Genomic DNA, 24213 nt, shown 5'->3' on the forward strand with positions numbered 1-24213 from the left:
TAGTGGTGGGGCTGCAATGCTACCAGCCCAAACCACACGTAAATCACGCGTTACCCCCACTATGTAGCGGTTTGGTGCGGTCTGCATTGAATGCATCTCCAGCGTTGAGTATGCTAGCCAGTACTGATACCAGCCCTAGCCGGCACAGCACATTGACTATTGAAAATACAACTATTGCTACAAAATGAATTATATAAAATACTATCGAGCGATATTGTATTACAAACAAGAAAATAACTGTTTTTAGATAAACATATAAAAGTGTAAGAATGGCGATAATAAAACAGGAACTTTCATTTTATACTGGAGGGGCTGCAGCGTTTATTGACGAGCCGCCACTGATGAGCACAAATACCGTTGTGAAATCTGACGCCTTTGTCGCAGTTCGATGAAATGGGACTCCCGTCACTTGGAAATTACCTGGATTTGATTTCCTTTGTGACATCAAGTCAAATGAAAGGGAGTTAGCAGGTCTCATACTTCATAGCCGGATTTATCTCTCCTGAAACTCGGGTGTATCCTCATACACAACAGGCAAACGGCCAGAGAAGATACGCAATTATCAGACAAAGAAAAAATACTGTCGAGGGTGAATTAAGTAGTGTAAATGTGGTGGATCGTATAGTGTAGAGTTGCCTTTGCGATGAGTCCTGAAACTTCCTGGAGGTGCTCTTAATATTTTAGTAATAGTTTCGGGCACTCAGGCTAGTAGTTGATTAATTTGGAAATAGTTAATTATTAGCTAATTTTAAACTACTTTAAGGTTTAGTTAATAAAAATAAAGTATTAACAACTTTTTGTAACTAAACCGAATGGTTGCGGGTGGTTAAATGGTTACAAATTTCTCATCCAGTACATGATATAAACGTTAACCGAATGGTTAACGTTTATATCATGTACTGGATGAGGAAGTTCTGTTTACTATGTCTAAAATATACGAAAAATCTCAAATTGCCATTTTCATATTGAAACTAACTTGTTAAAAATATCAGTAGATGAAGATAGTTCTGATAAATATAAATTCCCGATCTCTTTTAAAAAATTAAATTTCTTCTTTAATACATTAATATAATGTTAGTCTTAGGCATTTCCTTCCAGCAGAAAAAAAAAAAAAAAACAGCAAAAAATCGGAAAATGTTACGAGTTAATTGCAGATCTCGTTGATTCCGGTTTGGATCCCATTTTTAAAACAAGAATAAGTGACAGTAGAGAAAAGAAAAGCGACAGTGTGGTCGCCAGCCGTTTGGCGCCATTCCACTTCACTGTGTCTCCTCGTGCTCCTAGTTATTCACGAGAATAAAAATTCCTCTGAATGCCAACCCAACATACTGATGCGAATTATTAATATTGGAATGATGTGAGCTGCATGTAGTGGCGAAGGATTCGCATTTTATGGTTTTGCTAGCTTGGTATGCAGCAAAATCATAATTCTATAATGTGTGTTTGTATATGAAGGAGAGAACAATCATTTTTAGAAATAGAAAGTGTATGAAACAGCTGATGAGCCAGATGCAGAGCATTAAAAAGGGAAAAAATACATAACTATCAACATAGATGTAGTGTAATAAGATTAGTCTCCTAAGTAAATTAAGAATGACACAATTTAGAATAAGAAGAAAAGAAAAATAAGTTTCATTTTTTTATTTGCCTATAGTATGTACTGTTAGCCTATAGTACATCAGTATTATTGCCATGGATGGGGTGAGACTTAAATGGGTTGGAAACGTCTGGACGACCAAACATTAGCCTTTTTATAGCCACTCAAAGCCTCCAGTGGTGATATGTCACCAGGGTAATTCATCTTATACAGTAGTGCATGTACTAATGTCCTATTTTATAGGACTAATATATTAGTATTAGTACTGTGAATGGGCTAAGAGTTAGATAAATAGGAAAATCTACTATAGATGACCAAACATCCACTTCCATAGTGGAATACGAGTTCATAGCCTGTTGATCATACAGTGGATATGCTAACCCACTTCTCCAATCAGCGCGGCTATTTGATAAAGGGAAAATTTATTTTTTTTCATAACTTCAAATAAATATCTCTCTGGCTACAGTTTGGGAAAGCCATAGGCTAGGATTAGAAAATAAGGATTTATAAAAATGCTCCTAAAGAATATTGTGCACATCAATATCGGCTTCCATTCGGGAAACTACCTACTTGTGATTCGTGCCTGTTTTGTGGAAAAATTGGCGTTAGTCTCTTAAGATAAACAAGACAGGCAGAATGCCATCCAGTACAAACCATTGACTCAATACAAATCTGAAATCTGCTATACTAAACAACACTACTTTGAAATCTGGAATAGTCCTTTAAAACCCTTTATTTTATACAGAAGGAGTTGGGCAGAACTGATCTTTGATTAACCAAATTTAGTCATCTCAACCCTGCTTGACCTATCGCAATGTGCAACTCTTCATTTCCTTTTCAAACAGAACTCCACTTCAAGCCTGAATTGAATTGAGTTTTGCAAATATCTCAAATTATTTCAGGACCTTCCCTCCATACATTTAATTTTATGAATATACTTAAAAAAATTCACATTGTGTTGTAAAAACTGAAATATTTTGGTGTGCTATTATCCAGTTGTTGAAGGATTACTCTTATCTCTCTCTATAAGGAGAATTTCCTATCACAAACGCTAGTCTTAAAAGCATGGGAGTATTCTGTTATACAATATATTTCAGTAATCTGAAGGACCTACTAAATGTTTGAATCTTCTTGATTTTATTATAGCCATTGCTCCGAAATTCACCTGTTATTTCGCGTGCACGAAGACAAGGCAGAGTAAAATAGATGAATGTGTATTTGTCATCCGTCGTGCTCTTTTAGAACACACGATACTCAACTGTTTCCTTGTATGTCAGCTGCAACCAGCAACAGAAAGGTTTAATCAGCTGGCACCACTACAGAAAAATCCTGCTTAGGCCATGCGTGTACTGTCTCGTGGAACGTTTGAATAGAATTTCAAAACGTGGAGAGTCTAAAAGTTAGCAGTCGGCAACGTGAATGTACACGGAAACAGCAGGTGTGGATATACATTTGGAATTTTCTTTTTTGATAGGCACATGATACGATTTGAACTTAATGTGGTCATAGACTAAAATCTCCATAATGTAAATAGGTCACTTGAAATTCTCTTATATTTTAGGAGTCAATTTGAGGGTTCAAAAAAGCGTTTCGTTTCATTTAAAAATTTCTTTTGAACTGTTGATTCAATGGAAGAATTTGAACATTTAATTTTATTAAAAATAATTACCCTTTGAGCTTTTTAGCTTATTAAATTGAAAGTGTCGAGCCTCCATAGCTCAGTTGGTTTCGACGATACTCTTTGGCTGAAAAGATGTGGGTTCGAATTCCCTCTAGGCTTTTCATTCCACCGCAAAACAGGCAAACCGGCCAGAAGTACACATGAAATTTACAGACATATCTACTAGGGGGAAATAAGGATAACTACCCTATTCCGCTTGATTTGGTTTCGAAAGCCTGCATGATCTGCACAGTTTAAGAGATTTTTATATATAGAACCAGATTAACCAAACCAAGTCATCTGAAGACATTCTCTTTCCAGCCCAAATGTTACCTGTAACTACTCAATACCCCAACAAATCATCATAAATTTATAAAATAATATTGAGGAGAAATTGTTCAGTTTATTCTAGTTTTATTTATTTTTTCTGAATAAAGTTCACTTTTTGAACAAAGAAAAATACGAGCACAAATTTCTCTAATGAAATAATTCGATTTTTGTAGCCTAAGACGGATTGCGATGTCATGTTTCCATAAGAAGTTCTGCTGTGCGCAGCAATCAGTGCATATTTCCGCTGTCGTTAAGAAATGTTCGTGTTGTTGAATGTAATTTTTTTTTCATGCTGTGATTTTTGTTAATTGTAGATGAAGTAATTAATTACATTAATATGCTGTTTGCGAGTAGTTGCTTTATTTTTTTAAATTTAAATATGAAATATAAGGTTAAGGACAACGAGATAGTCAGTTGCCTGCCGTACTCTCCTTACTGGATGTTTGTTAAATTCATTGATGGTCTTGAGCCATCTGTGATTGGCAAAGGATGGAGATTGGATGCTTCCAGTGACCAAATGTTAGTTAAGGTTAAACGTCTTCGTCTGTGCCTTTGGACAATAAAAAGGTGTTAGCAGATTTTTTGTTCTTTACGTAAGCTTATATTTAAAGTCGAACGTTTTTTTTTTTAATTTATAACCGACGTAATTAATGATTTCTTTTTTAATGTTAATTTGGCGTTGATTCTGTATAATTAATAGCAATAGGATATGAGATCTGTATACTAGTTTTTTATACAGAGATAGAGCAGCCAAAAGCTTTTTATTTTTCGAAACTAAACCTTTGAGATTTAATTAGCTAAATAGTAGCTTAGGCGCTTTGCTTGCTTTAACGATGATATCTTATGGACTAACTCTAATCAAAAGATGCGATCCTGAAGAAAGGGGGGGGGGCACTTTTGTTCTTGACGAAGATAAACGGCTATAACGTAGCTATCCGCTCCTGGAAACATTATTTCCTAGATTAAAACAATATTTTTGATACTTTACTTTTGTATTAACCACCGTATACTGTTTTGTGTTTGATTATCTAACTGTGGCAAATAGGACTGACTCAATTAAGAATTTGTTGACTGCATGTTAAAGATAACGGACGTTCATAGTGTTGGAAAGAAAGCTTAATGGTTATAAACTGATTTATAAAGATGTACGTTACATTTTAGATATCGAACATTCACCTTAACAAAAGTTAGTATCACGAGCGTCATAAGCCACTCTGTTTGCAATTTAGAATCTTTTCCGTTTTTCTATAGTGGAAAAGAGAAAAAAAAAAATCACAAAGCCAAAATCTTTTGGTATAAGTAAAACAGTGTTACTTATGAATGCAAGAAATTATTAAGAATCTTGAGTCCTGGAAATTTATCTAGCTATGTATCCCAATTGGCACATTGTGTAATTTTTTTTTTCCACAGCAGTTCGGCCTGGGACGCGAAGAACCTTTTATAAAGGATTTTTAACTGAAGATGAATTAACCGATCTTATTACAAGGTGGACGGTTTTTCCCTCCCGGAAACTCGTATTTTTCATCCGGCAAAACAGGCAAACTTAAAGACACACCTAATTAACAGATATAATCTGGCCTCGCTGCCTTAGCTGTTTCGGCCATAATTCCAAACACCTTCCAGCAGTTGTTGACAACGTAACATAACTTCGTACCTGCCAAAAGCAACAACAAATATCTATCTGCACAAAAGCCACCAAACGTGATGCCGACATTTTAGTGTAGAATGGGACATAATGCCCTTCACACTCTTGCTATACTAACAAATTCAACCCGAATTTTTCGGATTATTTGAATAGACGAATGGATTAATACCAAATTAATCCATTCGTCTGTGGAAATAGGAGCCTTAACCTGCGGTTGCCTTCACTCAGAAGAGGAATACCTCGCGCACAGTCAAAAAACCATTCGATCTGCAACTATCTCTTCTTCACTGCAAAAGTAGTGATATGCGGTTTCCATCTTCGACCCACAAGACCAGATAGCCCAACAATTTCACTGAGAGAGATAGCTGACCATCTTCTTGCAGCCTTTAAACAAAAGGCGAGAAGTCGTATCCTACACGAGCATCATCACCACTGGAAGAACAATACCCTAGATCATTTTCACCAAGACTGGAAGCAGCGGAATCAACTCTTGGCTGAGCAGCGCGACTGCATCACAATCCCCTTTTCAACTTAGAAGTAACATCATTGGCCTCTCTCTCCAAATAAAAGAGGAAGAAAAGATTTTCCTGCTATTTAACGGAACAGGATAAATAATGATGATGATATAACTGTTACTTTCACGTAAATTTGTAATATTTCCTATGATATCTGTTATTCTCATGAAATTTGTAATAATACCTTATTTCAACAATCTCTCTGTGTGTGTAACCATTATCGGCTGACGGGAGCATTTATTATGCACAAATAAGGGAGCTTTACCATTTCTGAAAAGAAATAAACGATGCTTATTAACGTACCTGATTAGTTCAGATTAGATATTCATTTATTAGATATTAGTGGTATTTTCAGATTTTTTTAATTACTTGACTTCTACTGTTCTTTTTAATCATTAAATGAAATAAAATATTACATGCAGTTAAGTCTGGTACTTAACTGTTGCGTTTAAGCCTTTATAATTCAAAATAAATAAATAAGATAAAGCTGGCCTTTCTGAAGTTCTTTTCTCAAAGTAAAATTTCTACTGGTGCTTGAATATCCCCACATTTCAAGTATACCTTTTCAAACTTGGCTTTATCATCAGTACGTTGTTTACTGCAGTTCCTATATTTCATAAAAAGCTTTAGCTTTCAGTGACTCGAAATATTTTAGCCTATTTTTGTACATCACTAAATCGCAACTTAAAGTTTCCTGGTTTCGAAACAAGCTGATTTCTTGGCAGTTTTTAGAGAAGTTTTCACACTTTTACAGAATCCTTCTTGAAGACTAAAATCAAGAAGCAAACCGGTTCTTGCCAGTATAGCAGTAGTATTGTCCTATTTCCTAACCAGGTTTTGTCAGTGTTAATGTATTTCTAGCCACGGAGTTTTTTTCTTTCCTTTATTGAAACAATTGTTAAAATTTCGATTCAAATTTATTCTTTTATTTGCTTTTATTTATATAATTTCCTTAATACGTTGGCACAAATCCTAACGAATAGATAAATTCTTCCATCTTTTGTTGAGATTCTTTTCTCGTTTCGTTCGTTTTGGTAATTTAGTACAAAATCTTTTCTTTTTTCTGATTTGTGATGCTTCGCTTGTGGTTTGGTGTTTTCCAGCGATCGAGTGCCAGAGAAGCTTAGCTTGGATACATGAGGTATTGATGTAATGATGATAAACGGATTTAGGCAGACTTATGAATTAAAGATATCCAAGATTTATCTCTGAGCGGTTTTGTATGATGCGAGGCAGCTAATGAAATTTTGAATTACCACGCAGTACTGGTCTGTCACAGTCAGATCTGCAGACTGACACATCACCGACATCAGAATACGAAAGTGCATCTTTCTATTCATTTTGCTACTTAATCAGCATTAGGATTTCTTTCATAAATTCTGAACTGAATTAATCCCATTGGAAAATGGGTATTCTTCCAAGTTTATCTGTCGAGGGGAGGGAAACGAACTATAGTACTGTGCAAAAAATTGAATTACAAGCTTCGTATTATAAGATTTTAAACGAGGCTTAAGCGACTATCTATTTACTTTATGTAAAAAGTTAAGAAGTCAAAGATATTCTCACAGTCGCAGGATAATGCTATAGCAAATTTTATTTCTTTAATCCAATGTATGAGTTATTTTTCATAACTAGAATCTCTGATAATCTTTAGAAAATTCCATTTACATTGATATTTCTATGTTTTAGACCACAGTAACTGTGGTTAAAAATCAGTCGTTTTACAAACTCATGTTTTTCTCATTCCTTATTTAAATACTCATTACAGTGTTGTGTATATAATGTGCTTTCATGTCACAGTAGCCACAAAGTTCGGGTTTTCTTCCTTCAAGACAAATTGATTTAGAGAATGTGCGCACCTGACATAATACAAGACAGTTAGAATAAATAAATAAACTCGAAGGTATATAACAGTTACTAATAAATACATAATAAAAATTCCACTGTCTTTTTTGTAGATCTCTTTTAGGTCTAATGACTTCTTTGCTTTTCTGAGTTCAGGGCTGTCGTGATTTGTAAGATCTCTGGGAGAAAGTCTTAATTTTCTTGAATTGCTGGATTGAAAATGGTTTCCAGGAGAAATCCTACATTCCTGCGCCAAAGATCGACTCGAAAACTCGCTGAGGAAAAGCCTAGTGAACGTTCTTCAAGTCAACAACTAAATCAAACATATAACAATCTTTTTTCTGGGCAGTCTAGCATTATGGAATAAGCGACGCGTCCACAAGCTAAGCAGACCTTTTGAATAAATAATTCCTTTTTTTTAAACTTCATATTCAACCCATGTCTTAAAGCGACAAATATTTATCGATCTGTTGCTCCCACTTAATTCATTTTCGATATTTCAAAATCCGTGATAGTTATTTTTCATGCTAATTAAGGTTTCAAGTAATCAATGATTAACAGTAAGATATTTGTTACTGCTTGATTCACTGAGGATCTTCTTTCTTGATTTATTTCAGAAAGGAACTTTGGATATTAGTGTGAATGGTAACCATTTCTCCTCAATAACTTTATGGCAAAATGTTCATAAACTGCGAAGAGCGGGAGTCGACCATTTATGAATAGGTGAAAATATTTATCAACATTTGCTCCTTAACTAAGAAAGTGAAACTCACGTCATTTTCTGAGTTATAGGGCATTTTGAATGTAAAGTATGTAATAATATTTCACTAGTAGGATTTTGTTTATAATAGTTTTATGTTAGTTTATATTTATTTTATTTATTTTTATTGTGTGCGTTGTATCTTATCTTTGTATGGGATGTAAATGGCATGGAAAGATTACAATCACAATATTATTCATTTACACGTGCTTTTAAAGAACGGATGTGAATCCAGTGTAATAAATGTTACAGCCAGATTGGCAACTAAATTTATATACAACATTGTGCCATGATAGTATATTAGATGGCACTGAGTTGGTTTTATGTTTTAATAAGTTCTGTAGTTTAGTTTATTACTAGTGGTGAAGACAATTTTGTACTTGGAATATTTATAGATACTATTGATGACTTTATATATTTAAATATATGGGATTTTTAATATAAATGTTTTTGATGTTATGTCAAAGACCGATGTATCCAACTATCAACCAATTAGTATCTCAGGAGTGAGCCTCCGTAGCTCAGTCGGTATAGACGAAGCCCACTGGTCGGAAAGACCTAGGTTCGATTCCCGTCAGTGACGTGAAGAATCTCTATCTGATCACTTTCGAGTAAAAGTGAGTTAGCCGGTCTCCTACGGAGGTAGAGGATTTTTTTCCACCCGGAAACTCGGGTTTTTCGTCCCCGAAGAACAGGAATAATACCGACCCCGTGAGTACACGTATCTACAGACATAGGACACACCGAGAAGATAGGGCCAACCACCTTATCCTTGAGTTACGGTTGAGAAGTCCAAGATTGGTTGGAAGGACGTGGACGCTTAAGTGTCTGCTAGAACCACTGATGGATGAATGACTGGAGTATCTCAGGAGTGGTGGTGGTGGTGAAGATTTTGGAAAAATTGGTTAGGGCTTGCATTCAGAAATGGGTTGATAGTGAATCTCTACTTCGCAATGAACAGCATGGGTTTACTTAGGGAAGATCATTTTTACCAACTTGCTCACATTCTATAACAATGTTACCATTGTTATAGAAACTAGACAAGGGGAATAGATACACCATGACACTTTTGGATTTTGCTAAGGTTTTTGACAGAATACAGCATGATAAACTATTGCATAAATCGGAGAATATGGGTTTGGATTATAGAATATTAGTGTATATAAGAGGAAGGCTGACTAACAGATATCAAAAAGCGGTATAGGAGAATGTGAGTCTGCAAGATTTAAGGTAACCAGTGGTGTACCACAATAATCAGTGTTTGGTTCACTGTTATTCAATCTGTACATGAATGATATTGGAAAGGATTTGACAAGCGACATGCAGCTATTTGCTGATGATACAAAGATAGGTAGGGTAATCAGGAATGCTGCTGATATGCAGTACTTGCAGAATGATTTCAATAGGCTGGAATTGTGAGCATGGGAAAATGGATGTCAGTAAATGCAAAGTCATTCACTTTGGCGTGATTAGATATCCAATGTCGTATTATATTGGTGGGATTAGGCTAAGAGAAACTGATGAGGGTAGGGATCTTGAGTGTTAGTAGACAGAAAGTTGAAGTTCAGGGGCCCATGCGGCAAAGATTGCAAATACAACTCAGAAGATATTTGCAAATGCTGAAACGAACGTTCACATGTAAAGATAAGGATTTTTATTTTGCTCTTTACAAGGCCTTGATAAGACCTCACTTGGACTATTGTGCGCAGGTCTGGTCTCCATTGTGATTCTGATAAAGTGGAGAGAGTGCAAAGGAGTGTTAAAATGATATCAGGATTGTGGAATACTGATTATGAAGACAGATTGAGAATTTGCAGACTGCAGACACTAGCCAACAGGAGAAAGAGGGGGTGATGTGATTGAGACTTAAACTTCTGAAATGGTCATAGAGGATTTCAGTTAATGGAATGTTTTTATTTTATGGAGGTGGGGAAAGAACAAGAGGGCATCACTGGAAGCTGAGAATGAATGCCGCTAAGAAGGGAGTGAGGGCTAGATTTTTCTCTGAGAGGGTGGTGCGTGATTGGAATGGATTTCCACTGGATGTTGTGAGTGTGCAAGCAGTGTGAATGAATTCAAGAATAAGTATGATAGCTGGTGCGTGTAGCATGTGGCCTCCTTCAATGAATCTCTGACTCCTTGGAGGTCTCCTTTAATAATAATGTTGTTATTATTATTATTAATAATAAGAATACTTTATGAGCTGTAGAGGAGATTGTAGGAGAACAGAAGATATCGTTAAGGTGGGTGATTTCTTGGTTTAAAGCAGTGATGGATGATGAGTATTTGTATACATTGATAACTTATTAATGCAACAGATTTTTTATATAGTAAAAGTGATAAGAAGAAAAGTGCAAATCATCGTCAATATCTGTAAGTTTGTGGCATACTTTAGTGTCAATATGATGTGTAGATCTAGTTACTTCTTTGGAGAATGCAATAATTTTAATGGCATATTCGCTTGCAGAATATTTTTTCACCTTCGGAATTCTACATCAGTTAGATATTATTATTATGAAAATTAAACTTAATTTTCAACTCCCGATTCGGTTACCATAGCAGCCTGATATCTCAAATATCACTTCATTACAAATATTTTAAAACCAAAGATAACTTGTGACTTTTTCTTGAGGAAGTTCAAAGTTTTGTTGAGCAGTATACTTATTTTTCATGAAAACTATCACATGTATGTTAAATGCTGCCTGCTCGGTGTATAAAGTAGATTTTTCTCATCATCATGATACTTGTCAAGGATTTAGGTTTAGAGTGGCCTGTCCGGCCTTAGAAGTCATCGTTGAATCTCTTAAGAGGACGTCCTGGTTTTCTTTGTCCTGGTGGTTTATAATTTAAGGATTGTTTTGGTAATCTTTGTTTTCATTCTTTCAATGTGTCCCATCCATTTTATATTTATATTTTTTAATTTTTTCTATTACTGATTCCTGGTTTAATTCTTTCATAATTTCTTCTTTTCTTTTGTGATCAAATAGGGCATACTTTGCAGTTTTTCTCATAAACTTCATTTCTGCTGTTGTTAATCTTTGTTTGTCTTTTTGTTTTATTGTCCAGATTTCGCTTCCATACATTAATGTATTGTATACTTTTAGCCTGGTTTGTTTTTGAACTAGGTTTGGTTTAAATATAGAGTTAATTACACCTGTTCCTTTTTAAATATTTTGAAATTTTTACGTTTATATCTTTTTCTTATGTTGATCATACATCCTAAGTAGTTAAATTAATTCACCTCTTCTAAAAATCTTGTTATCTATTACTATTTTAGTTCTTACGGATTTTATCCTTTAAAGGCCATAATTTTTTATTTTTCTGTTGATATTATCATTAAATAATCTTTGGCTATCTCATTTAGATCTAAAATATCTTTCTGTAAGTTATCTTCAGAATTTGTTATTTGGTCTTCAGCAAAAAGGAGAGTGTTTAAGTTCACAGTAGTAGCAAGTTGAATACCTTAATGCAAATTTTTATTCCATGTTATTATTTCGTTTAGATAAATATTAAAGAGTTGGTGAAAGGGGACATCCCTGTCGGATTCCATTTTAGATTTGTCTAACAATGATAAATTTTAATCAACGATGTATCTTGCTTTTTAGATAAAGGATTAAGTATTTAATTATAAAAAAGCTATATTTTACCTATTAAAGAGAGGCATTGTGAAAATTAAGACAGGTTCTTCAGGGGAGGGGAAAGAATAAAGAGCACTGTGTTTGGAATTGCAACTAACGTTTTGAAGTCTGTGTATCTGTTAAATGCGTGTGTTGTTTTCTTCTGGCTAGCTTTCTTGTTTTGCAGATGAACAACCCAAGTTTCCGAGAAACAAACGCCACTCCTTCCATATGAAATCTGCTAATCGCCTTTAGTTAAAATGAGATTAAAATCCAAGCTTTTCTAACTAAAGGCATGATCGCTATGCTATCAACTGAACTATGGAGGCTCCTAAAAATGGGAACCTGTATTAGGACTTTTTAACAAAAAGTCCTACTTTTTGTTAAAGTAGGACTTACAATGATTTTATAATTATTGCGTTCTAAATTTAATCATAAATTATGAAGACCAGTAAGTACTAATTTATGGTAATTTTATTTTGCAGTCCTTTTTTGTATCTCTTATGTTATAAATAGAGTACCATTACACATCGCGTTTCTCTAAGAAGCCAGCAGACTGGTAGCAAACGTCTCACGATTTTCAAGCAGTGTACAAATGTGATAAATAAGGCGCTTTGAAAAAAAAAAAAAAAAAAAACGGAGGCGGAAAAGTTGGGATCCAATGTCTTAAGTCTGCCCAAGTCGAGAACCCCTGCTCTAAAGTATTTGATCGGATTCGGCATACTCATTTTTCTTTCTTATTGCACATTACGCGTAATACAGAAGTATCCTTAAACTTCAGTAGTGATTCTGCGAAGTACAGCTTGGATCGATCTTTCAGTAGTTTCCTTCTGTGCGCGTGTGTGTGTATATATGTTACGGTTAAAGTGATAAATTCGGTTATTATTAATAATTACCGGTTAAAGTGAATAATTCCTATAGGAGTCTGGTAAATGTAATAAAAACATGTTTATAGGTTTTGTATATAGCCTTTCATTCTCAATAGAAATTATAACAGCTTAGGTTAGTTTATAATGAAAAAAGAAAGGAAAGTACTTCTTTTGTACTCAATGAAATCAGAAATCATTATAAACTAACCTAACCTTTATCGGTTGGAAATCATAAACTAACCTAACCTTTATTGGTTAGGTTAGTTTAAGTTAGGTTATAATGAAAAAAGCAAGGAAAGTACTCCTTTAGCACTCAATGAAATCGGATTGTAGATAAATCAGAGGAACTGATCAGTGTTTTTCTCCATTGATGAGGAAAGAGGTACAGCAACGACGTTTATCTATTATCCCCATTCATCTGCCCAAAACAACTTTTATTTGTTATCCCCATTTATCTTCCCGCAATCATTAAGCTCGGCCCACAACAACGTTTATCTTTCATCCCCATTAATCTGCCCGCAACAAACTACGACTACACTCTGGTACGACATGCGACATCCAGGTTAGTTTAGGTTAGGTAAGGTAAGTTTATAATGATTTCTGATTTCATTGAGTGCAAAAGAAGTACTTCCCTTACTTTTTTCATTATAAACTAATCTAACCAATAAAGATTACGTTAGGTTAGTTTATAATGATTTCCAACCGATAAAGGTTAGGTTAGGTTAGTTTATAATGATTTCTGGTTTCTGATTTCATTGAGTGCAAAAGAAGTACTTTCCTTACTTTTTTCATTATAAACTAACCTAAGCTGTTATAATTTCTGTTGTGAATGAAAACCTATAAGCATGTTTTTATTACATTTACCAGACTCCTCTAGGAATTATTCACTTTAACCGGCAATTATTAATAATAACCGGATTTATCACTTTAACCGTAACATATATATATACAGGGTGTCTCAAAAAATGTATACACACTTTGAATGATAATAAAGTTGGTATTTATTATACATACAGTTAATTTACTATAATACAGTTAACTTTTACATTGTAAAGTACTACATAAATGTACTTTTCATCCCTCAACGTCTGTATTCAAACCGATGACCGTCCTGGTCCAGGCACCACTGATAACGCGCAGCAATGGAATTGTAAACCCTGAGAATCATTTCATCTTGTAGCTGGGCGCATTCTCTTTCGATTGCTGCTTTCAGGATGTCGACTGTTGCCAGTTTTGAAATGTAAACTTTATCCTTGATATATCCCCATGAGAAGAAGTCCATTAGCGTGAGGTCTGGTGAACGCGGGAGGAGTATTCTACAGAAACTCTTCGTCCAATCCATCTGTTGGATAGAGTCTCATCAAGATAGGCCCTCACATCTCGATGGTAGTGTGAGGGTGCCCCATCTTGTTGAAAATAAGTCTTCGTTCTCAAAGTCCTCTTGAATACGTGGCATGACAGCTTCATGCAGCAAGTTCAAGTAATTGGCACCAGTTAAAGTGCCGTCGAAAAAGAATGGTCCAATTAATCCGTGTGCTGATAAGCCGCACCACACCGTCACTCCTGGTAAATTTACATGATGTTCCTTCATAACATGCGGATTCTCAGGTGCCCAGTAAGTGCAATTGTGCCGGTTAATTGACCCATTTCATTTAAATGTGGCCTCATCACTCCACACAATTCGTCTTGGAAATCGTGCACCCTCTTCACATTTTTCCAAGTAGCACTCACAAAACTGTATTCTCCTGTCCGGATCATCTTCGTTGACAGCGTGTACTCTTCTTGGAATGTAACTTTTCCAATGACTGCGCTTCAACATGCGATGGACACTTGATTTTGATACTCCTATCTCACGAGACGCTTGTTGCACAGATTTTCTCGTAGCTGTTCGTGGTCTTTCTGAACGTTGCTTATGGACATTTTGAACAGTTCCATCTTCTTCAAATTTATATCTAATTCGAGTGATGATAAGTCTGGTAGGTGAATCTCGTTGAAATTCTCATCTAAACTGTCTTTTCACTCCCACTACGTTTTCATACTTCCAGTAGCATTTTAGGATAAATTTTCTTTTCTCAAAGCTTAGTCTGGTTTCAACCATTATTTCAAATCCGTTAAAACCTGCAAAATAACGAAAAGTAAGTGAGTTATCAGCTGTTGAAGTGTGTATAGATTTTTTTTGAGACACCCTGTGTGTGTGTGTATATATATATATATATATAGACATTTCTTGCATGCACATCCAGCTCAATTTTGTTGATGACAGTACGTTATTCTTCTAATTAGTGCAATAAATAATGAACAAATCTTCCAGATGCATTGAAAATATCCGAAGTCCTCATGATCTCTAAGCAATTCTTTATTAAGATTCTGATAACCTTGTTAATTTAAATAGTTAAGCGCAATGTTATTTTTCACAGAGGAGAACTATTCAAATTCTTGAAAGAAAATACATTATCGGGGGGGGGGATACTCTTGCATAAACAGGTCAAAACCATGCTTAGGTGTGCTGGTCTGATTGGCGGAGTGGATAGCGTATCTGTTCTCTACCCAACAGGCTGTGGGTTTGAATCCCAACGAAGATATGTTTGAATTTCTTCATGTGCGGAGTGAGCTATCACCCCTCTTATTGGAGACTTAAAGTGGATTCTCCCATCAGTTTCTGAATTATCTTGTCTTTATCCGTGACACCAATACTAATATACTGTAGACTCGCACCTTTTCGTGGATAGGATCCACATTAAGCATTTCTTCGCTCAGAATGAAATACTAATAATACATTTCCCCTTCCTCCAGTTGAATACCTAATTAGTTTTTAATTTTTACTTGGCAATCGGTTATTCCTTAAAAAACAATATAAAAATATAAACTTATTTTAAACTATTACACTTTTTTTATAATGTAATGTTAGTCAGGTGGCTTTTTAATTTATCGTCCTACATTTTTCGCCAATTTTTCTATCGGCATCTTCAGGGAATACAAAATTAGTAAGTTATGTGAAGGTAACAGACTAGGTTATAACTGATGGTTCTAATTCATACAAAAATTAGTATTGTGCGAGACAATGCGCGTGTCTCGGGAACGTGATTTATTTGTTATGACTCATGATGTAATTGTCATGAAAGTTTATTTCTTTGATGTTTAGTGATCTAATTAAATTAAAGCTTTCCAAATTTCTGGTAAGGTTAGACCTTGATTCTTGTTTAGGTTTTCAGTTGTGCGGGTGACTGTAGCTGCTTCCTTGAAGGTTCTTGAATGGTAGTTATCTTCTATATAGGGCATAAGGCTCTTATCCCACTCAATGTGATGGTTGGTAGAGGCAAGGTGGCAAGAAAGGCCTGAAATGTCTTGTCTGTTGTTTCTGACATACCCTATGTGTTCTTTCTTTCTATTTTTCGAAGCTTCTAGAGGTCTGACCTAAGTAACTAATACCACATGAGCAATGTATATTATATACTCCAGAGTACTTGTAGAATGGATGAGGGTCTTTCGGTGATCTTAAAAATTTCCGAATAGTGTTGACTGGCTTGAATGCTACTCTGATATTATGTGGTTTTAGAAGGTTAGCCAATTTTTTGGAAATGCTGTTGACAAATGGAATAGTAATAGTACTGATGTATCGGACGTCATCACGTTGTCTATGTGGTATATCACTCAAGAGAATCTTGTTGAGTCTTTTTGGATAACCATTTAAAGATAGCTTTCTGGATATCGTAGTTAATTCCGTTTTTAGGTCATCTTGGTCTGTTGTGTACTATATATAGCTCTTTTCTTGAGCATATGGATTATCCATATGCTCAAGAAAAGAGCTATACAGTACAAGAACCTTCAAGGAAGCAGCTACAGTCACCCGCACAACTGAAAACCTAAACAAGAATCAAGGTCTAACCTTACCAGAAATTTGGAAAGCTTTAATTAGATCATTAAACATCAAAGAAATGAACTTACATGACAATTACATCGAGTCATAACAAATAAATCACGTTCCCGAGACGCGCATTGTCTCGCACAATACTAATTTTTGTATGAATTAGAACCATCAGTTATAACCTAGTCTGTTACCTTCATATAGCTTACTAATTTTGTATTCCCTGAAGATGCCGATAGAAAAATTGGCGAAACATGTAGGACGATAAATTAAAAAGCCACTTGACTAACATCATAAAAAAAAGTGTAATAGCTTATATACATAAGTCAAGAAAAAATACCACAGAAACTTATTTTGTTTCTTATAAAGTTTTGTTAAATTGTTGCCTCCTAATATGAGTACCTTGTTAGCTCGCATCCTAGTTAAGTTACATGTCTCTTTGGCATCTAGAAAAATAATTTTCTCTTTCGTTCTACTCATTACTTTGCCTTTTAACAAGTTTAAGGTTTTAAAAATTGCAAATCCACTTGAAATAATATTCTCTCATGTTGGAGTGGCATATTATTGAGAGTTGATTTATAGTCAATGATAAGTATTTAGGTTGATTAATAATCGCTCTTTCACCAATTCACTTTTTTTCCATACATATTTTCAGTTTCTGGTCTCTCTCCATTCTACACAGATATTTTCATGTTCAGCATCCATCGTATGTGGCATAAGAAAGATAGTAGCGACAAGTCACCACCCAGTTCTTATTTTAATCCTAATTTCACAAAGAAATATTTTATTCTCTGTTCTTTGAAGAAATTTCTTTTAGTGTGATTTCCATAAGAGTTACCATCTGTCGGTACTGAATCCACTAAAGTTAAGTTGGTTATTTTTTCCCAATCTTCCAACCATCATTGTCCAGATTCTTTGAAGAAATTTCTTTTAGTGTGATTTCCATAAGAGTTACCATCTGTCGGTACTGAATCCACTAAAGTTAAGTTGGTTATTTTTTCCCGATCTTCCAACCATCAGTTGTCCAGATAGTATTCTGTAGGTTGGACTCCATGTGTTTAGAATCATATAAAAAAAAAAAAAAAACTATGTTGAAAGTGTCAGACCTTTGGAAGCTATTTCAGCTATGTTCGTTTCGTTACCAGAAAGCAGCTTTAGCGCTAGGATTATGAGCCATACGGTGTGGCTGCACTTCTTAAAATGAAGATCCTTCCCTCCTATTTTATGCTTACGTGTAGATCACATCGTATTATGGAGGCAGTGTTTCTCAACGTGGGTGTACGCCCCACAGGGGGGAAATTTGAATATTTTTGGGAGCAATTAGAAAATATACATGCAGATATTTATACATATTTATATTATACTTTTTCAGCAAGGGGAGCATCAAAATCTTTGATACGTTGAGGTGGGGCATGATCCAGAAAAGGTTGAGAAACACTGTATGGAGGCTTTCGAAACCAAAATCTGACGGAATATGGTAGTTAATCCTTATTAACTACCATATTCCGGTAGACATGGTCTACCGGAATATGGTAGTTAATATGGAATAAGAACATACACAATACAGACATGGTAGACATAGTCTACCATGTCTGTATTGTGTATGTTCTTCTGGCTAGTTTGCCTGTTTTGTGGCAGGAAAACCTACCACTTCCGTATAACACTGGCTAACTCACCTTCAGATGAAAAGCCTCTGATAAACGTTCTTCGCGTTCTAGATGAGATTCTAATCCAGGCCTTTCCAATCAAAGGGCGTCATCGAAACTGACAACTACGGAGGCTCAGAAAAAGATAAACAGTAAATATAATGATAGAAATGCTTTCTATTTAATTGATAGAAACTATTGATTTCCGCTGCCTAGAACGAACTTTCAAATGATTACCAACCATTCTCTCTCTCTCTCTATATATATATATAGGGTGTTCGGGATAAATTTGACAGTTTCGTAAGGAAAAAGAAAATCTTCTTTGTATCTATTAAATTTAATGAATTGACAAAAAAACATTACAGGCAGAGTTAATTACAATACTATCAACAAGATTTACTCAAAATAACCACCATTAGCATCGATCACAGCTTCAATTCTGCTTCGGAACCTCGAACAAGCTGATGCTACAGTCTCCCTGGGAAGGGCCGCAAAAACTGTTTTAATTTTATCCATTAACTGGGCTTTTGTATTACTGGAAGTGCGATTGGTGTCTTTTTCAACTGCGCCCCATACAAAATAATCCATGGGGTTAAGGTCTGGGGAGTTTGGAGGCCAAACATTTGGACTGGTGAAGTCGTAGAAATTTTCAGACAACCATTTTTGACTTTTCCCAGAGGTGTGGCAAGGGGCCGAATCCTGCTGCCATACATACGGCCTACCATTGGCTACCCTTGTTATCCAGGGCTTGACTACAGTTAGCAACTCCACGAACAAAGCCCGAATTCCAATGCCAGGGTTCTTCAACACCTGTTCCTGCAGATTTGCGAGGAATTCTGCTGTACGAACGCAATCAGATCGTCTGCTAGGGATCTTTCTTCTTGCTACATCCTCGTAGTCACCATTGCAAGTCTCTAGTTCATGCCTGATTGTTTTTACTGTATTCAGGGAGCATTGGGCAGCAGTCGTAATATCCTTATTTTGATGGCGGGCACGAATCATCATGATACAAGTTATTCTCTTCCATGATTCAGGTGGGTTCCAGCTATCCATCCTTTCTGACATCTTGTATATGAATGAAGAAGGGTCCAAACTTTTAAATGAAGAGAAGTGTGTGTTAATACATGTAACTTACGGAAAAATATAATTAATTATAAATATATCAAATTTATCCCGAACACCCTGTATATATATCCATTCATCAGTGGCTTTAAAAGGCACACTTATGAAATCCGTGACTTTAACAGGCACTTAAGCGCCCATAGCCTTCCAAGTATCCTTCGACTTTCCAACCGTAATACGAGAATAAGGCGGTTATCCATATAACGTTAAATTCCATATATGGATTTTAATTTCAACTAAGATGAACGACAGATACCATTTTTCTTATATCCTCTTTAAAGTATAAAAATCCTAATACTGGAACCCATACCTTATTGGCATATATGCATGACATACGTCATATCCAATATCTATAAGGAAATGCTTTCATCTGAGATCAGCTAACTTAATTTCATTTGAAGGACTATATCTGCACTGTTGTCGGTCCGTCTTCAGCATATTCGCCTTATATCCTTATTTTCATATGAAAACTGTCACTATCCCACATATTAAATGTATCAAAAGTATCTTCGAAATCGATTTACCTAATAAAAAAAAATCTGAATTTAACCGTTGTCACGAAAAATTGATCAAAAGTTGGTATGTAGGGCAGGGTTCCTTGATTATCTAACCCTTAATCCACCAAAAGCACTTAAATATCTCATAGGTATCTTACCAATTGATTGAAATTAACATTAAAAAATTTCTCCTCATCAAGTGCGAAGACACCTCTTCTATCCTTTATTTTATGCACTATGTTTAAATGCAACACCATTATATTATTAACTCAGCCTAATACCTCAATCCAAGACGCCTAGATATTTTCCTTGTAAATCATGATGCAAGGAAGAAAGCGGGTTAAATTTTAGCTGGCACGTGCAGGACTTTTCCTATTCTTTTTCAGCTCTTTCTGAGTTACTCTTTGGGCCAGACACAAGTTTTCTCCTGAAGAAACTCGAATTTTTAACTACAAAAAAAATCTTACACATAATGCTAGTTAGGATAAGGAACACAGGCTGGTGGTTGTTGCGCTTAGGCAGAAATGCAGTCAGCTGTCATGATAGTGAAAGAATTAGACTAGTTAGCTTGCCGAGTTTTTTTTTTTAAAAAGTTATAGTTAAAAGTTAAAAAAGAGTGCCATCATCTCCCCCTCATTTGTGAATTAAGTCTGTAAAAGGCCCTTAACATCTAGTGCCAGAATACACGCAAAAACAAACACATCAATATATATATATATGTCATGCAGTACACAACCACTGCGAGCATCCAATTGGACTTTCATCTGCAATTGTGCTTGTCACTCTCATTGCTCTATAAAGGGATTTTAGAAGGGGCGAATGAGACATCAGAATATAAAATAAATTCTAATTATTTTTAACATTTATTAACGTCTCAGTGTTTCTCTAATAGCGTTTCAATGCTTTAATTTGTATTAGAATTAAAAAAAAAAAACCACAAGTTAAGTTTGTTTGTTTTTTTTTTTATCTCAGCAACAGCTGAGTCTCCTTTTAGAATTTTCAGTTATAGTCTAAGATTTTAAAGCCTCCGCATTGCAGGGTTGCGCGGTGTGTTAACTGGTTTGCTGCAAAGGTATTTCGGCTACTCCTAGTAGAAAAAGGGGAAAAAAAAAGAAACCATCACGTTCCTGAGATTAGGTCACTAACATTTCAGTATTAATTCTTTCATATCCTTTAATTTAATATCGAAGTAACAAAAAATTTTCCCTCATCTTTCTCAACTAACGACTGGAGTTATTTGAATAAAATTGCGACATCCGATAATTGTATTTTCTTACACAAGATGTCAGCACATCTCTATGGGAAAAAGGTGTGACACGCCCGGACGAAGGTCTCACGTCGGCCGAATATACAACAGGTCGGTGGGATTTTCGTCCGTCTGTAGCACACGCTTCAAGCAGCTAATAGAGATAATTGTTCCAGACGTGTTGCTTTATTTATAAAGATGTTCCATTAAAATCTGCCTGATTGTTTTATGATTTTCAATAAAAGTTATGTTCAGGCTCCCGCTAGGAAACAAAAGCATTAAGGCAGCGCTGGCATGGTTTGGATTTGGCTTAGTTGAAATTATGGCCGAAACAATTAAGTTATGCGGTTGCTGGTGTATTGTGTAGGTTAATTATGCTTGTTCTTCTGGCAGGTACAAATCAAGGCTGGTTTGTTTTTCGGTTATTCTTACGATATGTCGTTACAAACACGTATGGAAATAGAGGATTTTTTCGGAAATCTTGTTTCATACATTAAATATATATATATATAAGCCTGTTTATGTCACGTTTTGAAACTCACGGGCTATCCTGAGTGTCGAGTCTTCAAAATTCAAGGAAAACCGGCCAACCAGTCCGCAACTCGGGGGGTTGGGCGCCGTAGGCGGAGACCCCTTTTAAGACTAGACACTCAGGGGATACCCTAGGCGCCGGGGGGGGATGAACCCCCTTTCGAGGCTTCAAAATTCGAGTCATCCGAATTCAAGGAGAACCGGCCTACCTGTCCGAAACGCGGGAGATTGGGCGCCAAGGGGGAGGAACCACCTTTTAAGACTCGACACTCGGGATATATATATATTTCTGGGGGGGGGGCGGAACCACGTTCGAGTCATCAGAATTCAAGGAGAACCGGCCTACCAGTCCAGAACTCGGGGGGTTAGGCGCCAGGAGACAGAACCCCTTTCGAGTCATCAGAATTCAAGAAGAACCGGCTACAGTCCGGAACTCGGGGGGAGAATCCCCTTTCGAGTCATCAGAATTCAAGAACCGACCTACCAGTCCGGAACTCGGGAGGGTGGGCCCCGTGCGCACAGGGCGGTTCCCTCCCCTTTTCGAGTCTTCAGAATTCAAGAACCGGCCTACCAGTCCGGAACCAGTCCGGTTGGGCGTCGTAGCCCCCTCGTGTGTGTGTGTGTGTATATATATATAAACAAAAAAAAAGTACTGGATGGTAGCTGAATGATTTCAAAGTTCAATTGAGAAACCTGAACTGAAATTGTAATTTTTTGTTGTTTTTCATAAGTTGGAGAGTATTTTTTTAAACTTTGATTAATATTATAATAATTAATCTTCAACCAAGAAACGTAAGTCCATCTAGGTACTCCATCACAAAAATAAAGAATGGCTTATGAAAATTCTTATTTAACCTGACCAGTACGTAACTACTGCCAAATGTGTTAAAGGCTGGTTTTATATTTGGGAAAGTTCCTTCCTTTACTGGAACACACTAAGGGAAACTAATCCCACAGTATGAGACCAACTATCTCGATGTTGGGAGAGAAACAGTAGGTGAACCACATACTGAGTAGTCACCACTGGCTATACGGATATGCCTAACACGAAACTCACTATTCATGTATAGGCTTACTTGTGTATATGCACTGAAAGCTTACCTTCTCCATTCCTTCATTAGTTCACATATGTAAAACTGATAATAGAGGTAAAGAAGAGCTTGGATGTCTAGCAGGTGGCGTAGGAGTAATATAAGAGAATGAAACCGATTAGTTATTCAAGTTCAGTGTGTCCTTAAGTCATCTGGATTAGAAGCTTGCGATGATGAGCGGTAATATTTTCGAGGTCTTTTCAAGAGGATTTAGGTGTGTTAACACCTAACCAACGATTGCCTTCAGTTGGCTGGATTTAGAAATCATAATTTCCCTTAATGAAATTATTATTGCAAACTGACCTATTTGAATTTTTTTTTTTTAATATCAGGATAATGCTTTATATAAGTTACATTCTAATGAAAGATTATTAAAGTGAAATGATTAATATTAGCAACATGTTTTCGAATTGTAAAAAAACAGTTTAATTCAGTAAGAAATGGGTACATGAAGACAATGGTCAAAAATAACAGGTCAATATGAGATTGCCAAAGTGCCTCGATAAGGAATGTGGTCACCATTCACAATACAGCGCTCACAACGTACCATTTAATGGTGTCCAGAAGCTCAGTTGGCAATAACCATTGCTCCTGCAAAGTTCTTAAGTTCCGCAAGGATTTGGGCTTGGGGGAGGAAGAGGAGCAAGAGATCTACCTAGAGCAGTGTTTCTCAACCTGTGGTTCACAGGCAGACTTAAATTAATTAAATATTTTTTTAATTATCCGAATAAAAATTAAAATTGAATACGTAAGAAAAAATTATTGAAATCAAATGGAGCTTAAAAAAACCAAGTGTCAGAATGTTCAAGGGTGGAAGCAATAAAACTATATTGTTTTTCACTTCACCCCTCTTTTATTATTCGTCATTCTGCCGCTAAATTTGTAGCTGCAGAATGACGAATAATAAAAGAGGGGTAAAGAGTAAAACAATATAGTTTTATTGCTTCTGCCTTCCTTCCCTTGCTGTTTTGTCAGATTTGAAGTGAACATGTTATCCACATTTCAACCAATTGTTTGTGTATTGATTTTTATTATTTCTTATTCCTTATTATTTCTTATTTTATTATTCCTTCAACCAAGGCTCAGTATATCTTCAGAAGTGCTAAGTTGTACTTGAACAAAGTGTGTCGTGAGTTAACCCCAGTATTTATATATTTTTCGGAAACGTTTTTTTAATAATGGAAAAGTGGCTTAGAACTAGGACTTGAAAAGAAGAGCAAATGAAACAGGTGATGCTAACCCTAATTGTGATACACGTGTTGTAACGGCGAGTAAATCTGATACTATTAAAGTAGAAGAAACAAGCAGTTCAAAGAAAGAATACATTAGGAAGTATAACAGTTCATATTTGGAATTCGGGTTTACTTGGTGTGGAGA

The sequence above is a fragment of the Typopeltis vanoorti genome, chromosome 20 (genome assembly GCF_054136105.1).
Source record: "Typopeltis vanoorti isolate ZY-2024b chromosome 20, IOZ_Tvanoo_1.0, whole genome shotgun sequence".
Taxonomy (NCBI): domain Eukaryota; kingdom Metazoa; phylum Arthropoda; class Arachnida; order Uropygi; family Thelyphonidae; genus Typopeltis; species Typopeltis vanoorti.